The sequence below is a fragment of the Tamandua tetradactyla genome, chromosome 16, assembly GCF_023851605.1.
Source record: "Tamandua tetradactyla isolate mTamTet1 chromosome 16, mTamTet1.pri, whole genome shotgun sequence".
NCBI classification, from domain to species: domain Eukaryota; kingdom Metazoa; phylum Chordata; class Mammalia; order Pilosa; family Myrmecophagidae; genus Tamandua; species Tamandua tetradactyla.
In genome coordinates this window covers 24284375-24304452 of record NC_135342.1, presented here as the reverse complement: position 1 = coordinate 24304452, position 20078 = coordinate 24284375, and the positions used below count along the sequence as shown (strand labels likewise).

Genomic DNA, 20078 nt, shown 5'->3' with positions numbered 1-20078 from the left:
AGTGTCTGTGCTATGGTCAATGCAACCTGTTATGGGGAGGGGGAGAGTGAGGGAGTGGAATGTGGCAGCCTGATGCCTGGTCCCCCTCCTAAAAGCTCGTAACTGACCTGCTTTAGCCAAGGACAAAGGTCAAGAAAGTAAACAATCTCCCCTGAGGAAGAAGAATGTAACTACAGGATGTAAAACAGCATACAGCATTGATTTTATTTTAGTCTTAAACACTAATCTTAGTAAAACATCAGGTTTCAGGCCCCTTGAATGATTATACTTGAGACTCAATGTCTTCATGCTATAGAGAATGTCTTTGTTGTGAAATCACATATTGCCTCATGCATTTCTGTTCTTTCACGGAATGCTAACATCTGGATGGCTGCCGCTGGAGAACTTCTCCTGTTTGTAAGCCCTGATAAACCTATGTCTGCTTCTGTACCTGGATTTATTTATTTACTTATTTTTAATCTCATAGTGGCACCTGCCTGTGCTCTGCATGAACTCAGCCTGGGTTCAAATAGTTTTGTTTTTATTTTCAAGATATTTCCTTATTTCCCTTGTGTTTTCTTCTTTGACCCATTGGTTAAGAGTGCGTGTTAAAATTTCCATATTTGTGAATTTTTCAGCTCTCCCTCTGTTATTGATTTCTAGTGTCATTCCACTGTGGTCAAAGAAGATAAACATGATATGATTTCAACATTTTTGAATATATTAAGACTTGTTTTGTGACTAGCATATGATCTATCCTGTAGAATGACCCATCTGTACTAAGAAGAATGAGTATTATGGAATATTCTAGATGTCTGGTAGATTTATAGTAATGTTCAGGTATTCTAGTTCCCTATTGATCTGTCTCATTGTTCTATCCTGTATTAAAACTGGTCTATTGAAATCTCCTACTATCAATGTAGAATCATCTATTTCTGTTTATAGGACTGTGAATGCCCCCTCTACTCCCTTTGAAATAGACTTTCCCCCCTCCAGCATGCTGTATTGTATGTCTTAAAGCCAGAAGTCCTTTGATCCAGGCCCTTTGATTTCATTCTTTCTAACACTGCTTTAACTCTGTTCAGGCTGCTTCTGCCTGTAGGAGAAGTTCTGGGAGGGTGAGCCCCAAAACAGTGCTCTGGCTCAGTCTTTCAGGATGCCACCCACTAGACTGGCACCAACACACAGGCACCCAAGTACGGGCCTAGGGTTTATTCTGCTCCTTCTGGATCAGGGTCAGGGCCTCAATGGACGTGCTAGTTAGCTCCACACCGTACTGGGAGGAGGGCTGGGGCGGGGTCAGCAAGAGTGCCTCAACCTTCTACCGTATTTCAGTTGCGTTTTTTTTGATTCACACTTGATCAGATACTACAGCCCTTTAACTGTTTTCCAGAGTTTGGAGGAAGATGGCTCTTCCAGTTTCTGCTAGTTTCATGGCTTTTCTGGGGTACATAACAGTTTCAAATCAGTGCACACAATATTTTCAAGGTCATTCACGTGAGGCTGTTTGTACATATTCTACTGTATCATCTGTCTTTGGATTCTTCTTGGCATTTTCTCCTTTGCCAAAGGATGAGCAGTCTTTTGGGTTGGCAAACAAACCTTTCTTGTCTTTCTGTAGAATGCAGTTACAGTACTTGTAAGCATGGTTTTTGAAAGAATAATTGTTGAATAGGAGGCAAAGGCCGTGAATACTTCATCCTCCGTTAGCTGGGGGAGGTCAACTGTTTTTCTTCTATTTTAGTCTGGAATCTAGAAGGATACTGGAGCACAGCCCTGTAAGGAATGATAGATTGAAAAGCAAATGGAGCAAAGAACTTTCGGGCTGGTAGGGACACCTTAAGCCTTACACCCAACACTAACTTTTCTCCTTCTCTCCCACTGCCCTCTCCATGCCGTCTCCTACCACAGCCTATTCTGGCAAATACTTCAGAAGTTTATTTTTTTTTATTCACATAAGAGTTAATAGTTGTTTCACACTTGTGGTGTACATGCAGCTGTGTGTGTGTTTCTGCTCCAGGCTGTCGTTCAGGGACCCAGGTTGATTGCAGCCCTGTCATCAACACATGGCTTCCCAGGTCACCTGCAGGTTTGTATCTATTAGCTGGAAGAGGTGAAGATGGAAGGGCAGGCTTAGGAGATTTGTATGTGGCAGGCCTGGAAGCAGCACCCTCCCCTTCTATATATACTCCTTTGGCTAGAAGTTAGTCATGTGGTTATATTTAACTATAAGGGAATTTGGGAAATGTGCTCACCTCTATGCCCAGGAAAAAGAGGGAAAAGATTTAGTGAAAAGCTAGCAGACTCTACTACAGTGATATAAGAGAAAGATAATGTCTTAAGGGAATAACATTCCCACCAGTGGGGTTGCATAGTCCATTAGCTAAAAGATATTGCTGATGAATTTTCTAAATCAGATTGCAACTGAGTTGATAGATGTTAGAATTGTAGTCCTCTAGGATCCATGGCTATGGATTTCTCTTTGATAGCAGGATACAAAGACTGTTCTCTTTGTACAGTCAAGTTACTCTGGACCTTAATTAGTAGGAGAGATATGTGCTCTCATTGGCAAGAGCTATTGCGCTACTAAGACTCACGCATGAAAATGTCCATGTTTTTTTTTTAATTTTTTATTAATTAAAAAAAATTACAAGAAACAAACATTCCCAATACACACACTCAGCAATTCAAAATATCATCACATAGTTGCATATTCATCATCATGATCATTTCCCAGAACATTAGCATCAATTCAGAAAAAGAAATAAAAAGACAACAGAAAAATATAACAAACAGAAAAAAAAATTTTACAGGCCATACCCCTTACTGATCCTTTTCATTGATCACTAGCATTTCAAACTAAATCTATTTTAACATTTGTTCCCCCCAATTATTTATTTTTATTCCATATGTTCTACTCTTCTGTTGACAAGGTAGATAAAAGGAGCATCAGACACAAGGTTTTCACAATCACACAGTCACATTGTGAAAGCTATATCATTATACAATCATCATCAAGAAACATGGCTACTGGAACCCAGCTCTACATTTTCAGGCAGTTCCCTCCAGCCTCTCCATTACATCTTGCATAACAAGGTGATATCTACTTAATGCATAAGAATAATCTCCAGGATAACCTCTGACTCTGTTTGGAATCTCTCAGCCATTGACACTTTGTCTCATTTCACTCTTCCCCCTTTTGGTTGAGAAGATTCTCTCAATCCCTTGATGCCGGGTCTCAGCTCATTCTAGAGTTTTTCTCAATCCCTTGATGCTGAATCTCAGCTCATTCTGGGATTTTTGTCCCACGCTGCCAGGAAGATCCACACCCCTGGTAGTCATGTCCCACGTAGACAGGGGTGTCTATGATTTTTTAATTCTCATTAATAAAGAAGAATTGAGGTTGACAAGACCAGGAGCTGGTTCTGTTTATATAGCTTGTAGCCTTTAAGGAGTTTATGGGGTAAATTTTAGTGGTACTGGGAATAATAATTGGCATATATGCAGTGAAAAATTCTTAGAAACTATTTTATAGGAACACATCAGGAGGTTTCTCACCTGAATACTAAGCAAATAATTCACTGTCTGTATTTAGGAGACTAGAAAATGAAATCTGAAGGGCAAAATATAAAGGACCTTATACATAATCAAATCTGTAATAAGCTATTTCTTAAGTGGCAACAAGGATGGAAAGCTGTTGAAAAACATTACATGTTTTCTCTTAGCTTGAGTTCTTCCACAGCAGAAGACCCTGAAACCCGGGAACAAGTAGATGTGTAACCAAGAAGTTAGGCTTTAACAAATGATTATGATTATTGAATCACTATATAGAGATTTCTTTTTTATTTTCTAGTATATTAGAATAGCCAGAGGGAAATACCTGAAATTACTGAGCTGTAACCCAGCCACCTTGATCTTTGATAATGATTGTACAACTATATGACCTTTATCTTGTGTTTGTAAAAACATTACGACCGGGAATGCTGGCCTGGGAGCCGAGGGCGGAGTCCTGCGTGGGTCCCTGACAGGGGCGGGGCGGCGGCCCTCCGAGAGGCCCCGGCAGGATGGGCATCAGGCACCGACTGAGGCTGAGGTGCAGGAACCAGCTGTGACTGGTCTGGAGCCTGGTCCTCGCTGGGGACTTCAAGACGCGGGTCCGCCGGCTCCCGCCAATGCCACGCATCCCCACGGGGTCCAGGCGGGCGCAGCTGGCTTGGGGGTCAAGGCATTCCGGGAGCCGGACGATGGCCTCAGGTCTGGGCGCCCAGGAGCGGGAAGGGCTTCCAATAGTTAAACTGGACAAGGACAGCACCTGGAGCCAGAAGCTGACCACGCGCGCGGACCCAGCCAGGGGGCCTCCCACCTGTGTTTCCCACGGTTCTGCTTCCAAGAGGCAGCTGGTCCTCGCGAAGCTCTCAGCCGGCTCCAGGAGTTTGCCATGGGTGGCTGCCCCCTGAGATGTGCACCAAGCCCCAGGAGATCCAGAGCAGGGTGCAGAAGCTGCAGCCAGCGAGTGGGGAGGAAGCTGTGCCTCTTGTAGAGGATGTGCAGAGAGAGCTTGGGAAGCTGAGGCAACTGAGTCTCAGATTCCCATGAGGAAGCCCTTAGCACCCAGGTGGAACAGGGAGGGAAGCCATGGGGTCCCAGTGTCCAGAGTTATAAGGAGGACCCAAACCTGCAGGGGAAGAGAAATTTAAGAACCAGGAAGAAATTGCTGTTTCCCTTGAGAACACCTACCCTCAGGAGCTGCTCCCTGGGAGGTGCCCTGGAGCCGTGAGCAGGGGAGGCCTTGTGAGTGGTCAGAAGGGCACTGGGACCCTCCCTCTGTGGGTTGAAGGGAGCACTCTAGCGGGAGCCACAAGTTGCAGAGAACTGGGGAGACAAAAGGAACTGCAGCCAAAGAAACTCCATTTATCTCCCGTGTCTAAATTTCTCTAAAAACTAGAACCTAAGGAGACACGGCAGAACACATGCAGCGGAAAGACTGCATGCCAGCTGTGTGTTGGCGTGGAGTGTGGTGAACTCAGATGGGAACCCACATCTTCTGTCACTGCACAGACCACGTCTGGGAGAGGAAGCCCTTTATATAAGTGCTTCAAATGTGGAAAAGGCTTCAGTCAAAATACCCATTCGCCATCAGCACCCCCATGTGGTAAGAAGCCCTGTCAGTGTAATGCGTGTGGAAAAAGCTTTTCTTGCAACTCCAACCTCCACAGGCACCAGCAAATGCACACAGGTGAAAAGTCCTATAAGTGCACTGGGTGTGGGAAGACCTTTGCTACCGTATCAACCTCCTTAGACGCCAGAGAATTCACACAGGAGAGAGACCCTCTAAGTGTACCGGGTGGGATAAGTTTCTCTTGTAGTTCACACCTTGTCATATATGAGAGAACTCATGAATGAGAGAGACTTTACCCCTTCACTGAGCGTGGAGAAGTGATGAGGGACAGCACCCCCATATTTACGAATCATGGGGTCCAGAAGGCAGAGAAGAAATGTTTGAATGTTTAAGTTGTGGAAAAAGGTTCTTCCAGGAAATGCACCTCACCAGACATCAGAGAACCTATACAGGAGAGAAACCATATAACTGCACCCTCTGCAGGGAAAACTTCTCTCATAGATCCAATTTAATCAGGCACCAGAGAATTCACACAGGAGAGAAACCCTATATCTATCACGAGTTTGGAGATAGTTACTCTTACAGCTCCAATCAGATTCGTCATCTCAGAATCCATACAGATGAGAGACCACATAAATGTTATAAATGTGGAGAAAACGGCTCTCGGAGTTTGTGCCTTATAAGCCATCAGATAACTCACATTGGAAAGAAATGATGGGATTTCTCTTGGACCAGGTAAGGTGGTTTATTCAGAAGTTCCTGTTTTTATGAGCTGACCTTCCTTCTTGCTGTTTTTTTTTTTTTTTTTCATGGACAGGCACCAGGAATCAAACCCAGGTTCTCCAGTATGGCAGGCCAGAGCTCTACCTGCTCAGCCACCGTGGCCCGCCCTCCATCTGTTTTTAAGGTAATTACTATAAAGTAGAAAAGGGAGTCATCTTGAGGGAGGTGCAGAGGCAGAAAGGATTAGCATAAAGCTAAAAGGATTTGTCAGAACTAATGAGGATCAAAAGTCTTAGAGGTCGCCTACTCAAGATGGAATTTCCTAAGTCCAGCCTGTCCCACCCTCAGTATTTTAGCCAAGTTGTGAGTTGGGTGCCTTACTGTGTCCAGTGCCCAGCTCAAAGACTTTGGGAATTCAATGTGATAGTCCTATTTCCTCACTTTGGACATTCTGCAGGACCATTTGGGATATCTGCATAATGCGTAAGAAGAACCTCCACGGTAACCTCTCGACTGTTTGAAATCTCTCAGCCACTGACACTTTATTTTGTCTCATTTCTCTCTTCCCCCTTTCTGTCAAGAAGGGTTTTTCAACCCCTTGAAACTGAGTCCCAGCTCCTTCTAGGAGTTCTGTCCCAAGTTGCCAGGGAAGTTTACACCCCTGAGAGTCATGTCCCACATGAGGGCAGTGAGCTTGCTTGCCGTGTTGGCTGAGAGACAGAGAGAACCCGCCCTTTTAATCGGTATCACAAGTAGTTTATATTGGAAGTTTATGGGGCACTGAAAAGCGTGGGGAAGTGATACAGGGAAGGCAGGCAGTCAACAAAGCCAGCTACTGTAATTGGCAACTGAGGTTCAAGCCCACATGAAAACTCTCAGAAAAAGATCAAGACACATGCCTCAGAATGATCTGACAGGAGGGTCGAGGGAACTGGGCTAATTATATACAAACTTTCACGTGTTGTAGGTTCTCGTTCCACCCAGAGGGTATTATATGTTGAGTATTTCTCAATTTCCATGCATGCATGACAGCACGGCTATCTATAGTTCCAGATAAAAGATTGTAAAGCACAGAGAAATACTGACAGTTGGAAATCTACTGGAGAACAGGTCTAAAGGATATGAGCACAGCCCTGATAGCTTTCGTTAGAGTTCACCCTTTGTGCCACTCATGTCAACTTGTGCCTCACTTAAGTTCGCTCCATCCTGCCACTGCTTTATCAGGTCGGTGGTTAGTCACAATTTCTTTTTTTGTAAATAATTTGCAATTGGAAGTTAAGGTTAGTGGGACAAGCTAAATAAAGTCTCCACTGCTCTAAGTGGTTGGTCTTGGTTAAAATTTTGCTCTTATACTATCATTCTAGATACTTCTAATCCTTGGCAGGAACTTGTTCTGGTCTGGGTTGCTTGCTTACTGGGGTAACCCATACCTTTGTTAAAATAAAAACTTGAGCAAAATTTGATTAGATTTCAGACAGTTTTATTGAATCAATTCATGAATTGGGGAGATTACAGTCACTACAAGGTAGAGAGGAATTCCAGTGACCAAAGAGAGTAACGGGTTTTATAGACAGAAAAAGAGAGTACAGTGGAAGGAAATCTTCATTGTTTAATGCAGACCACATTTCCTAAATTGGTTAGTGTAGGTGACTACTTAACAGTGAGAACGTTAGCTGGATGAGCTGGACATTTACAGGAAATAGAAACTTACTTAGATTTCGGTTTTGCTCCCATGGGCATGAGCGTCTCCATATGGGGTCTACTACATTTTATTTATCTCCTTCCTGTATGAGGAATATGAAACCCTGACTACTATTCTCCAATCATACTTATATTGCTATAATTTCCCATGTACAGTTATTATTGAAATAGAAGCATCAAGAGGTATCTAGTGAATCCCCTGAGTTCCAGACATACCTTTTCTTGCCCCCTTTACATAGCAGCAGTCTTATCTCCTGCCAGTCAAGTAATTTCTTTCTATGAATGATGGTTTCCTGGCATGAAGGAGTTCAGAGTGACTAGGTGGCAACCAAAACTTCAATTAAATGGGGACCTGGCTGTGTCCTGTAGTCAAAGTGTTCCCTCCCTCCTGAAAACCAGAACCTCTCAATCCGCAGAGCTTGAAATTGCAGAAAACAGAAGCAAATTCCCAAGTGGGTCTTCAGAATGATGGTGAGAGGGGCCACTTCTATTTCACTTATTGTTTTCTTGGAGCTGCATACTCTGCTTACTGGGCACTATAGCACCATACAATGGCTGTTGGTTTAAGGTATATACTGCATTTTGAAGGACTGTACCCCAAATCCACAGGGTGTCATCTCCCAGCCTATGCTTTAGCTGTGCCTTCAGAATGCCACAGGATTCTATCAGGCTTGTACTCACACAAAGGCAAGGAGTGAAGTTTGGATTCTGTTCTCAGTTCCTCCTATTGCTTTCTCCTCAGTTCATTCAGCACCTGATGGTGAGCCACTTTTTTTTTTTAATACAGAAAACCCCAAATAAATGCAAACATTCATATTTTGATCATTCTGTTCTATGTATATAATCAGTAATCCACAATATCATCACATAGTTGCATATTCATCATCATGATCATTTCTTGGAACATTTGCACCTATTCAGAAAAAGAAATAAAAAGAAAACAGAAAAAAAATTATACATACCATACCCCTTACCCCTCCCTTTCATTGATCACTAGCATTTGAGACTAAATTTAGTTTAACATTTGTTCCCCTTATTATTTATTTTTATTCCATATGTTCTACTCATTGGTTGACAAGGTAGATAAAAGGAGCATCAGACACAAGGTTTTCACAATCACACAGTCACATTGTGACAGCTATATCATTATACAATCATCTTCAAGAAACATGGCTACTGGAACACAGCTCTACATTTTCAGGCAGTTCCCTCCAGCTTCTCCATTACATGTTGACTAACAAGGTGATATCTATTTAATGCGTAAGAACAACCTCCAGGATAACCTCCCGACTCTGTTTGGAATCTCTCAGCCATTGACACTTTATTTTGTCTGATTTCGCTCTTCCCCCTTTTGGCCGAGAAGGTTTTCTCAATCCCTTGATGCTGAGTCTCAACTCATTCTAGGATTTCTGTCCTACATTGCCAAGAAGGTCCACACCCCTGGGAGTCATGTCCCACGTAGATAGGGGGAGGGTGGTGAGTTTGCTTGTTGTGTTGGCTGGAGAGAGAGGCCACATCTGAGCAACAAAAGAGGCTCTCTTGGGGGTGACTCTTAGGCCTAATTTTAAGTAGGCTCGACCTATCCTTTGTGGGGTTAAGTTTCAAACGAACAAACCCCAAGACTTGGGAACTCAGCCTATAGCTTTGGTTGTCCGCACTGCTTGTGAGAATATCAAGAATTCAACTTGGGGAAGTTGAAGGTGAGCCACTTTTAAGGTCTGGGCCATCTTCCAGGATAGCTCTCTATATCAGTTTATTCTTTCATCTTGCCCTGCACCAGTCATTCACACCAAGGGAGGTGGGAGGAAATATCAGAGAAATTCACAAGAAACAGTTTCTATAGTTATATATTCAGGTTATAACTGAGGCACACTCCCTCCCTGCTGCACTCTCTCCCACACACCTCCTTTGAGCAGCATCTCTGCCAGGCCTCATGAAATGAGAGTTCACTAACTCCCACACCAGGCTTTCCCTGCATGCCACAGCTTTCTCAGCTAGGGCCCCAGGGATGGGCTGTTCTCCAAGAATGGTAGACACTTAGTCCTCATTAATGATTTTGCTTAATAAATGGATTCTAATGCCAGCAGAAAATGACCATGTTGCTTTCATGCCTTGTAGCTTCCCAGGGCTGCTCACTTTGACCTCCAGAAACAAGCACACACTTCTTATATTGGCATTCAAGTCTTTTATAATAGGGATCTTGCTTCTCTAATAATTGCCAGCTCTTCTTAACTCATCTTGTGCTCCCTAAAAATAAAATATTGATGTAGTGCCATCAAAATACTATGGTGTATCTCTTTATTCTTTGATTATATTGCAAATTTTACCTAACTTTTTTACAGCAGCCCTTCGCTGAGAGAACATGCTAGTATTTTAATATTCAGAATCATGTTTGCCTTTGTTGAATTACTCCTATTTAATGTTGTATTTATTTTATCAACACCATAGACAGTGCCACAGAGCATGCCATTATTTGGGAACCTGGGCATCAAGGAGATGCCATCTGTCCTAGTATGCCTGAGCGGCTATCACTAATCCAACCAATGGGTTGGCATAAGCAATGGAAATTTATTGGCTCTTGGATTTGAGGCTGTAAATGAAAAATCTAGATATTAGCAAGGTTTGTTTTCTTCCTGAAGGTGCTGGTGCTTTCTGGTGCTGGCTGCCAGCAATCCTTGGGATTCCTTGGCTTTCCCATTTCATGGCCACGTTCTCTTCTTTCTCCTCTGGGTTCCCACTGACTTCTTTCTTATCCCTGGGTCCTTCTCCTTATAAGGCCTCCAGTAATCCAGATTAAAGCCCAGCCTCATTCAATTGGGCCATACCTTAACTAAAAATAACATCTCCAATAGAACCTATTTACAGTGGGTTCACACTCAGGAATGAATATTAAGATTAAGAATATGTCTAAGTATATATAATTCAATCTGTCACACCATCTAAAAACATGGTTTATGAAACTATTGTGAGAAGTGTAGGTTTGTTTTGCTCTTGTAGTTTTCTGAAAATGAAAATAAGGAGCAAGAAGAAAGAATAGGTAGAAGATTTTGATAGTTGCCTAGTGATCCATATTTGAAATGCTGATGAATGTTGAGTATTTCTCCAGTCTTTAACTCTTTGCACTGGAATTCCTGTTAGAGTAACCTCAAACAATTCAGAACTTTTGTTTCATAAATATCAAAGTAAATTTCTGCTTTATGCATCACAGAGATTTTGAGCTGATTAAAAAAAAATCCTTTTATTCTGTTTTATTAATCCCTCACTTGGATGCAGAAGCCCAGACCCACCATTCATCAACACCATGGACAGTGCCACAGAGCATGCCATTACTTGGGAACTTGGGCATCAAGGTCAGTATCATAGTGCAGAACTTATTTTCTTAGGGGTGCCAGCACAGACTAGTAAGAACTAAAGAATATTGAGAAGGGAAGCTTTTAAGGCTCAGAAATGGCTTTCAATTTCTGGAGAATTGGGGAAAATATCAGAGATTTGGACTGAACAGGATTGAAAAAGATGGTATGTGGGGAAGTCCCCATAGGCACTTCAAAATTTCAGCGTATTTTTTTATTGAGTCTTAGTCCCTAGACTCTCTATGTCATATCATTGTATCTGGGGAATCATTACTGACCTCCCTGAGCATGAGGAGATATCAGGGATAAAGATGAAGGAGATTGCTTGGAGAAATATTATTCTAGCCGCAGCAGTTACTATAGGTCTGTCTACCAGGGCCATCCTTTAGAACATATACTGAGAGGAGCTGCATCTGAGAATTCATACCCAATTTGCCTCAAGAGTCCTGATTTGGATGGACTTCAATCCTGAGCCCCCTTCAGTTTGGGGGCTATGATAACTAGTCACCAAAGATGGCCCCAAATGAACCACAATTCACAATAACATCACTCTTACGTGGTCCCCTCCTTCCAACAAATTTACTCCCCCAGCCCTATAGCCATAAAATCTGCATAAGGTGTCAGTATAGTTGTCAGAAATTGGGGAAGGAATGTTCAGGGTGTCTCACACACAGTAAGCAGACTATAAGGATGTTGTTATCATCATCAAAGACATTATGGAAATCTAGTCACTCACTCCTTGTAGCAAGGAGCAATTATATTTATCTTCTTTTGTCCCCTAATCTTTCCCACAGCTATGCCCCTCTTGGTGAAGACCCACTTCCTTTTTTTCATTCCTTAAAAAACCCTGTTAAGTTTGGGAAAGTCTTAATGACCAGTGATATGGGCTAGGTGGGGAGGACTCTTTTGTTCATGGGCTCTAGGAATCCAGTGATCATACAAATGAGAGAGATCTGTTGGATAACGGGGAGTCTAGTGACATTCCTCTTTAGGAGACATCCATGGGTCACGGAGACATTCTCCACACCTGTACCATCTTCACAGACCCTGGTAGGAGTAGATGGGTAATAGTGTTAGCCGTTTACAAATACCTGCAAGAGGGAAAATGTCAGAAATGCAGTATACCACCAAATCCGCTTCAGCCTTCCTTTCCATGTCTTAGCCAGTCCCCATACTGTCCACCTAGGAAACTCCTAGTCATGCTTTAAAATCCAGAAATCATGCTCCTTTTTACAGAAAGCCTTCTCGGACTCTATCAGACAATTTCTCCCTCTGTTTTGTCTTCCTGTCATTCATCCAGTGAAGTACAGACACTCTGTACTGCACCACTTGTGTTCGCTCAGCCTCTCCTCTAGCCTGGAAATCTTCCATGACCAAAGACTGGGTCCCATGAATCTGTGAATTCCAGTCACAGGGTAAGTGCTCCATAAATGTTCATTGAATGTATAACTTTCAACTCTGTAACCCTTACTGCCATGCGTTATCAATTGACATCTAATATACAGTCCATATTTAAATTTCTGCAGTTGTCCCAAAACATGCCCTTTATAGATGTTTTCAAATCCAAAATCCAATCAAGGACAATGCACTCCACTAGGTTGCCATGTCTCTTTAGTCTCTTTAAATCTAGAACATCCTCCCTGCTTTTCAATGTTATTTTTTGTAGTTTCCAAGACAGTTGTCTTATAGAAGGCTCTGAAACCAAGAATGAACTTGGTGTATATGAGGAAGTGAAAGCAGGCCAGCATGTCAGGCTTCTTTTGCACCACATTATATCATCTCAGCCCCACCAGCTTCATGCAGACGGAAATTGACAGTGCCTTTCCTCCAGCCATGTGCCATGATAATTTAATGTATCTCTTACTAAAAGACTCCACCAGGCCAGGCTTAAATGGTTTTCTCCAGCGATTCCCATGGTGCACCACTGGGTCTGTGGTATTTGCTCATTAGATGTTGCTCATTGTAAGTATTTTAGAGGCATAAATAAATGGCATAGTTATTTTGGTGTGCACGTGGCTTGAATTTTAAGTGAAAATGTATTGTGTTAAAAAAGGCACCAAATGTTTAATTCACGTGTGGCAATTTGACATGTACTCAGTCTCACAGGAGTACTCACAGTTCATAAGCCTAGCCCACAAATTTCAGGTTTTGAAACCACAGTCTTCAGGTTATTAAATAGCCAAGCCAGCTGGGATTTTTTTAAAAACAGGTGTTTCATATTCAGATGTTCTTTAAATCCCAGAAGTTGCAGTGAAATGTCTTGACCCTATTATTTGCAATATTTTAAATTTATTCCCCAGCCACTACCAATCCCATGGTGGGCAGAGTGATGGCTCCCTTAAGAGGTCCATGCCATAACCCCCAAAATCTGTGAATATTTTACCTTACATAGTAAAAGGGAGCAGTTTGGAGCTGGACCATAATCCTATGACCTGGCTCAGACCACTTTTCCATGCAATTGGGTCCTGTCAGATTCCAGCTTGAGGAGCAGTCACTCTGGTCTGGTAGCAAACTGAAAGAAAACCCAAGGAGCCACTGGTAGAGTGGTCATCTTTGATCATTTCCCTCTGCCCTTCTCTGATGCTTGCAGAGCAGTGGTCGCTTATATACTAAATTATACAAAAGTGGCATTTTTTTCAACAAGTGACTTCACTTGTGGGATACATGATTAGATATATGCATATTACATCACTGGTTATACAAGCTATGCTGTATCATGTTCCCCCAGAACTTATGAAGACCATCTTAGCTGGCTGTTTATAATGAGTAATGGTTCTGTGCCCCACACTCTACCCCTTAAATGGTGTGCATTCTAGGGGATGCCTTATCCCACAGTGCTATTCCTTGGGCCCATAGGCCACAACAGCAATTAAGTGAGCAACAAAATATTACTAGAGGGCGGGCCGCGGTGGCTCAGCGGGCAAGAGTGCTTGCCTGCTATGCCGGAGGACCCCGGTTCGATTCCCGGCCCCAGCCCATGTAAAAAACAAAACAAATAAACAAAATATAATAAAAACAAGATGTTTCCCTTTCTTCCTCCCTTCCTTCCTTCTATCCTTCCTTCCTTCTCTGTCTTTCCTTCCCTTCCTCCCTTTCTTAAAAAAAAAAAAAAAAAAAAAATATTACTAGAAATCCAACAGGCATGCTAAGGTTACTTTTACCCAATGCCAAGTCCCTGTCATGGAGTTCCACCAGGACCATAAAGGATCCTGTGAGAGGGAGTGAATGGCTTGTACTTCCTCATCCTTCTTATGCAAGGCCCCCAGGTTGTCAGAACAATGTTCTATATGTAGCATTGCACAAGTTCCCTTCAGCAGCCGTCAAGAGATCTAAAACCATTCTGTTATGCAAAACAACCCTTCTCATCTGGGTGGTTTCATACATTCCTATATATGGGTGGCCACTCCACCACCTTTTGGGAACTTTAGATATTATAGCCTTATTACAAAAAGACTTAGGAGTCCACCCTGCTACTCTGAGGTTGCTTTTAAATCCACATGTTCAGCATAAGCTATCTCCAACCATTTTTGATGGCATACCCAAAAAGGGCAGGGTGGAATTGTCCACATCCCAGATGAGCAAAGCATCAACTGCTCACCGTACTTCTTCCCAAGCCAGAGAACTGTGATTATCTCATCCTAAACATAGTGGTCCAGTTTTGTTCAGTGGCTGGCGCTATTTGCCATGGGTGCCCTTCAGCTGCATCTGCTGGAAACTTAGTACACACTCAGCAAAGAGAGACATTGTGGACCTTTGCATAGGTGTGTGCCCATGCCACCAGACGGTTAGCTGCAGTCAGCCTGGTTGGAGAGATAATAAAGCTCTAAAAACCATTAGAGGCAAATTTCATCCCTCGGGCTTCATACAGGCCATCTGCTCATCCTGTGAAAGAACTGTGGTACCCAGGGGTCTCTGCCCCAGGCGGGAGTACCAAACCAAGTCCTCTTGGGCCATGCTAGTATGATCAGGATGCAAGACATAAGTTCCTTGAAGCCAAGAACCACCCCATCATCAAGAAGGGACACATGTACAGGAGCTGGCCACCTCTCAACCCAAGTTTGTACCCAAAAACATGAGGTACCTATCACCCCAGGGCAAAAGACATACCACCCAGGAAGGGGCTTCTGTCAGTATTTTCCAGGGTGAGGTCCATTCATTCATTGTCTCTGGTTGCAAAATATGGGGGGGGGGGCTGGTAATAGTAACCCTCCTTCCCACACATGGGGTCTTTCCCACATATCACTTCCTTCCCCCTGTATATGCAAGGACAAGGCTGATTCCCTTACTTACCAAGCCTAACAGGGAATAGCCTGTGCACTGAGGCTGTTGGTTTAATAAGAGAACACCGATAGCCAGTCCAGGTAGCCCACCCTTTCAATGTCCGCTCCTTCGGGGCTAAAACCCTAAGCTTCTCTGTCAGGAGGCTGTTGTACCTTTAAACATTTCTGCAGCTTGCAGTCTATATGGGACATGCTGTGTCCACTGTATATCTAGACCTTTGGTCCAGTCCTCGCCACACCTTTGGCCCAGTTTTGGACCACAAACCCACTGCCATCCAATGGGGTGGGGGCAGGGGTGGTGTGGTTGTGTCTCTATCACTTGCAATTTCTGCTGGTTTCCCATTACAGGTCTGTAATGGACTCGCTTGCAGGGCAGCATAGACAGTAGCTACTTGCCGCTCAATGGGGGAGCATCTCATCTCTGCTCCCTTCCATAAGTGGGACCAAAATCCTATAGGGACCTTGCGTCTGCCCTGGTACTACCAGATTCCCCAAACAAAGCCTGCTTCATAGGCTTTCACGTCCAGGTGGAAAGGAACTGCCTTATCTACCACCTGTAGTGTCTGGGCCTGTCCTCCTGCCCTTTCTACTACTACAAAAACATGCTCCTGATCATCCCCCTCGTCCCAGGGGTACCTTTCTTGACCAGGGTCATGTCCAGGTGGAAAGGAACTGCCTTTTCTGCAGCAGCAAATGCCTGCTTTAGATCACCTCCCCAATCCCATGGGGCACCTTGTTAAAGTAAGGCATACAAAGGATGCAAGACCTGAGCCAAAATGGGGGGGGGGGGGGCAAGCACTCTCCAGTACCCCAAAAGGCCTATAAAAACTTGTAGCTGATTTACCATAGTTGGTCTCGAATATGCCTGGACCTTATCCATCACGGCTTCTGGGATCACTTTGGTCTTACTCAGACAATTCCCAAGACAATCCAGGCTGTTGGTTCTTGGCCTCATTGATTGCCCACCCCCAGGTATATAGTGTGCGGTGCAGGCCATCCGCAGCTTCCTCTAGATCTGTAAGAGAAGCAGGGGTTATATAAACTGTGGACTTATATTGCCAAATGGCCAAGTCTTGTGCCACCAACCTGTGGCACACAGTCGTCGGCCCCACAAACGTCCATTCCAGTACTTTCCATGTGAGCACAAATTGCTCCTGGTTCTCTGGAGCCAGATCACTGGAGAAAAACACATTTGCCAACTCCACCACATCGTGGTACTGTCCCAAGGAAAGAGACAATTGATCCATTATATCAGTCATTGATGGTACAGCAGCTTGCATGAGAGGAGTGACTTTACTGAGCTCACAGGAATCAACAGTCATTCTCCATGTGCTGTCCAGCTTTCAGACAGGCCATACTGCGGAGTTGTAAGTACTGTGGGCTGTCCTCACGATCCCAGCCTTTTCCAATTGTAGGATCATTTGCCCAATTTCTTCCTGTCCTCCAGGCAACTAATATTGCTTCACCTAACAATGCTTCAGGGCTCAGGCAGGTGCACCGTGGAGTGGTGAGAATGATTTCTAGGCACAGGTTTTATTATTTGCACCTGTAACTGAAATTCTCCTTGGGTGGTTTTTAAAGTCAGTTCTTGTAAAACATCCATGCCAACTATAATATTCAGGAAGCAGCAACGTATACTGTGGAGGCTTGGGGCAGCAAGCGACCTCTACCAGGCATTAGCGTGGCTTGTCTCACACGGGCCATGTGCCCTCCACATCCATCAATGTGAGTCAGGGGGCCTTCAAAGCAGTCTGGGTTTCCATGTAACAATGTGCATTCTGCCCCCGTGTCCACTAGAGCCAGGACGCCGCTGTACATTGTGGGGGGACCAATACATTGAAAATTCCTTCGGTCCCCCGTTGCCCCACCCCAGCCCCTCAGGCAATCAAGTCCCGGCTGCGCAGGCGTAAAACATCATGTAAGCGCAAGGGGCGGGGCTCAGCCTGCTTTCCCCCCTTTAGCTAAGTGAATTGCTGTTCCTGGGGCAACTCTTTGCCAGTAATACATCAGTGGGCTGTTGATCAGTTGTCTCTGGGTCACCCCAGCGGCTAATAAATCACCCAACCGCAATACGTCGGTGGAACCACCAATTTTGCCAGCCCATTTCCATTCACGGCGGCTTTGATTAGGACGGCAGTTCCACCCCTTGTTTTACTGGGCGCACTCCCTTCTCCCGTTCGCGCCCCTCCACATTCACGGTGTGTGCCATTTCGCATTCTGAGAATTCCAGGCTGTCAGCCCCGTTGTTTCACAGGCCCAGCAGCCATGCCGGGAGTGTTTCCCCTGGCTTCTGCCGTACTTGTTTGGTGAGATCCTGGAGCCCTTCTGGAGTATATGCCGTGTGTGTCGTCCGTCGGCGGACCTGGAGCCCTTCTGGAGTATATGCCGTGTGTGACGTCCGTGGGGGGCCATCGGTCCACCTCCTGGAGCCAAGAGCTGGTTGTGTTCGTCCTGTTGTTTTACAGTGGGATGGGCATGGGGCAAGGGAGGGGTACTTGCCTGGGGTGGTGCCAACTCACTCTCAATTCCCTCCATTTCAGATGGCCCCGGCCCTGCTACTTCCTCTTCCTCTTCCAGGGCATGGACCCGGGTTTCCAATTCTTGCTTCTGCAGCAGTCTCTGGACCTGCGCTTGTGCTGCTAAAGCCTCCTTATGCTGCTCCTGCAACATAGTAAAAAAACCCAAGACACCTTTTCTGTTATACTGCGCTTGGGTACCTAGATGCCAGCTTTAAAGTCCCTTAAAGCCTTCGCACTCCCCTGTGGGGTGGGACTCACATGACCCCAACCCTCTGGAGCAGACCACTGCAGCAAAACAGCTGCTATGGGATGCCACAAGCTTGTGGAGGGCCACATCCCGTTGGGTCCGGCTCCTGCTGGGGTGGAGGGGCCACTCACCACTCATCCTGCTGACCACGCCAGTTGTCAGGTTGCAGCTTAAGGAGCCGTCACTCTGGTCTGGTAGCGAACTGAAAGAAAGCAAAAGGAGCCTCTGGTAAAGTGGTCATCTTTCCCCTGTTGGGAACCCAGACTTGTAAGCCTCTTTCCTACTTAGGGTTATGGCAGTCCATTGTGAGGCATCTACCAAAGCCTACTGAAGGTCACGGAGCCCTTTATACCATTACCGTTCCTGGATTGTCCACGTTGGACGGAGTAAAAAAACGCAATCAGGAAAACTCCAGAGAGTCTACTAAGAGAAATAAGTGGATGTTCAAATTTACAAGAAGCCTGAACACAAGAGTCAGCCACAGATTTGAGGGCCACACTTATCAGCTATGAAACCTTGAACAACTTACTCCACTTTTTTTTGTGTGTGTGTGAATTGTAAAATAAGGACAAAGGATTGGACAAACTCCCAAATACACTCGACAATTAATACCCATTGATTATGAAAGTAAGCTGAAATTTGGTTTTACCCAGAAAAATTACATTTGGACAAGAACCTCAATCTAACTACAAGGGAGGCTGGAACTTAGTTTGCTGCATGCCCAGGAAATGGAAATGTGATGGTTGAGTGTTGTGGTTGGGTTCATTTGTGTCAGTTTGGTGCAGTGATAGTGCCCAGTCATCTGGTCAAGTGTGCACTGGCCTAGCTGTTACTGCGAGGACATTTTGTGGACTGAAATCATCAGTAAATTGATTGCATTTATGGCTGATTACATCTATAATTAATCCAATCAGTTGCAGGCTTTTAAAGGAGAAGTGTCAGAAGAGAGAATTTTCATCTCCACTTCAGCTAACAGGCCTCTCCTGAGGAGTTCATCAAAGACCCTCATCCGATTTGTTGCCTTGTGACCTGCCCTACAGAATTTGGACTCATGTATCCCCACCATTGTGTAAGACACTTTCATAAAATCTCATATTTACTGATATCTCTTGTTAGTTCTAGAGAACCCTGACTAATACATTGCGCATCTACCTATTCTATTCCACACAGAGACTTACCTCTTACGTTTACAGGATTTAAGTGACCCCCACGAGGTCACATCGCCTCCAAATTAAGGGTGTAATTTTAGGGAACATTATAATCAAATTATAACTGTAGAGGAAAAGAAATGTATGTATGTTCCTAAAATATCCTAGACTCTACAAAGTCCTAAATTTGAAAGATTCTTTAAAAAAACAGACTACCATTAAAACTTGCTTTTGGTAATGTTTATAGCAACTATAGAATTGGCCTAAGTCTTTATCATTCACCTGAAAAGTCACCAAGAAGTCTCAGTATCTACAGAGTATTGCCCCTGGGATTGATAGGAACAATGGTTCTTAAAGTGTGGTCCCTGAGCAAAAGTGTCTACTGGGAAAATTTTAAAAATACATATTCATGGGTCCTGTTGAATCAGAAATTCTGGGAGTGGGATCCCAGTATTCTGTGTTTTTATAGGCCTTTCATATGATTCTGGTGCATACTGAAGTTTGAGAGCCAGTGACTAAGATAAATCTTCCATGTTCTGCTAAAATAAAACAATAAACTCTACCTGGAAATCTTAGACTATAAGAGGCCCTAGGAGCAGTTCAGCAAAGCACTTAAAAAGAATCCATTTCAACAAAGTGCATATGGTCTTTAGAGAATGGTAATTCCCAAGTCTGGGTCTGGAGAAAACTGTTCTAGGAATTAAAGAAATGCTGACATATGTTCACCCGAATCTTGTCCAAGAATGCTCATAGCAGCACCATTTCTAATAACCAGAAACCACAAAAAAGCCCATCAGCGTTTTTATGCGTTTTTACAATGTAGTGCAAATGCATTATAGTAAGGAAAATGGGTGAACTGTAACTATGTGCAAACCAAAGGGATGTAGCCCACAAACGTGGTGACAAAGGAAGCTAGACCCAACAGATCACATCTTGCATGATCCATTAACATAAATTTCAAAAGCCAGCACAACTAGTATCTGATGTCAGCAGTCAGGCAAGTCATTACGAA

General features: G+C 44.1%; 1 long non-coding RNA gene and 2 pseudogenes across 2 annotated transcripts in view; 2 read left to right on the top strand and 1 right to left on the bottom strand.

The window, feature by feature from the left end:
• Positions 1-1183: 1183 nt before the first annotated feature.
• LOC143658360 (microsomal glutathione S-transferase 1 pseudogene) lies at positions 1184-4162 on the bottom strand (annotated as a pseudogene).
• A 61-nt stretch (positions 4163-4223) lies between these two features.
• On the top strand, positions 4224-5836 carry LOC143658358 (uncharacterized; annotated as a pseudogene).
• A 69-nt stretch (positions 5837-5905) lies between these two features.
• The window catches only part of LOC143659185 (uncharacterized), a 37029-nt gene continuing 22856 nt past the window's right edge, over positions 5906-20078 (top strand). The window contains exons 1-4 of one of the 2 annotated variants that reach the window (XR_013163472.1): positions 5906-6005; positions 10796-10872; positions 12173-12287; positions 18833-18987. This is a non-coding gene — a long non-coding RNA (uncharacterized LOC143659185). The remainder of the gene's footprint in view (positions 6006-10795; positions 10873-12172; positions 12288-18832; positions 18988-20078) is intronic. The other variant, XR_013163473.1, reaches the window with a different exon arrangement.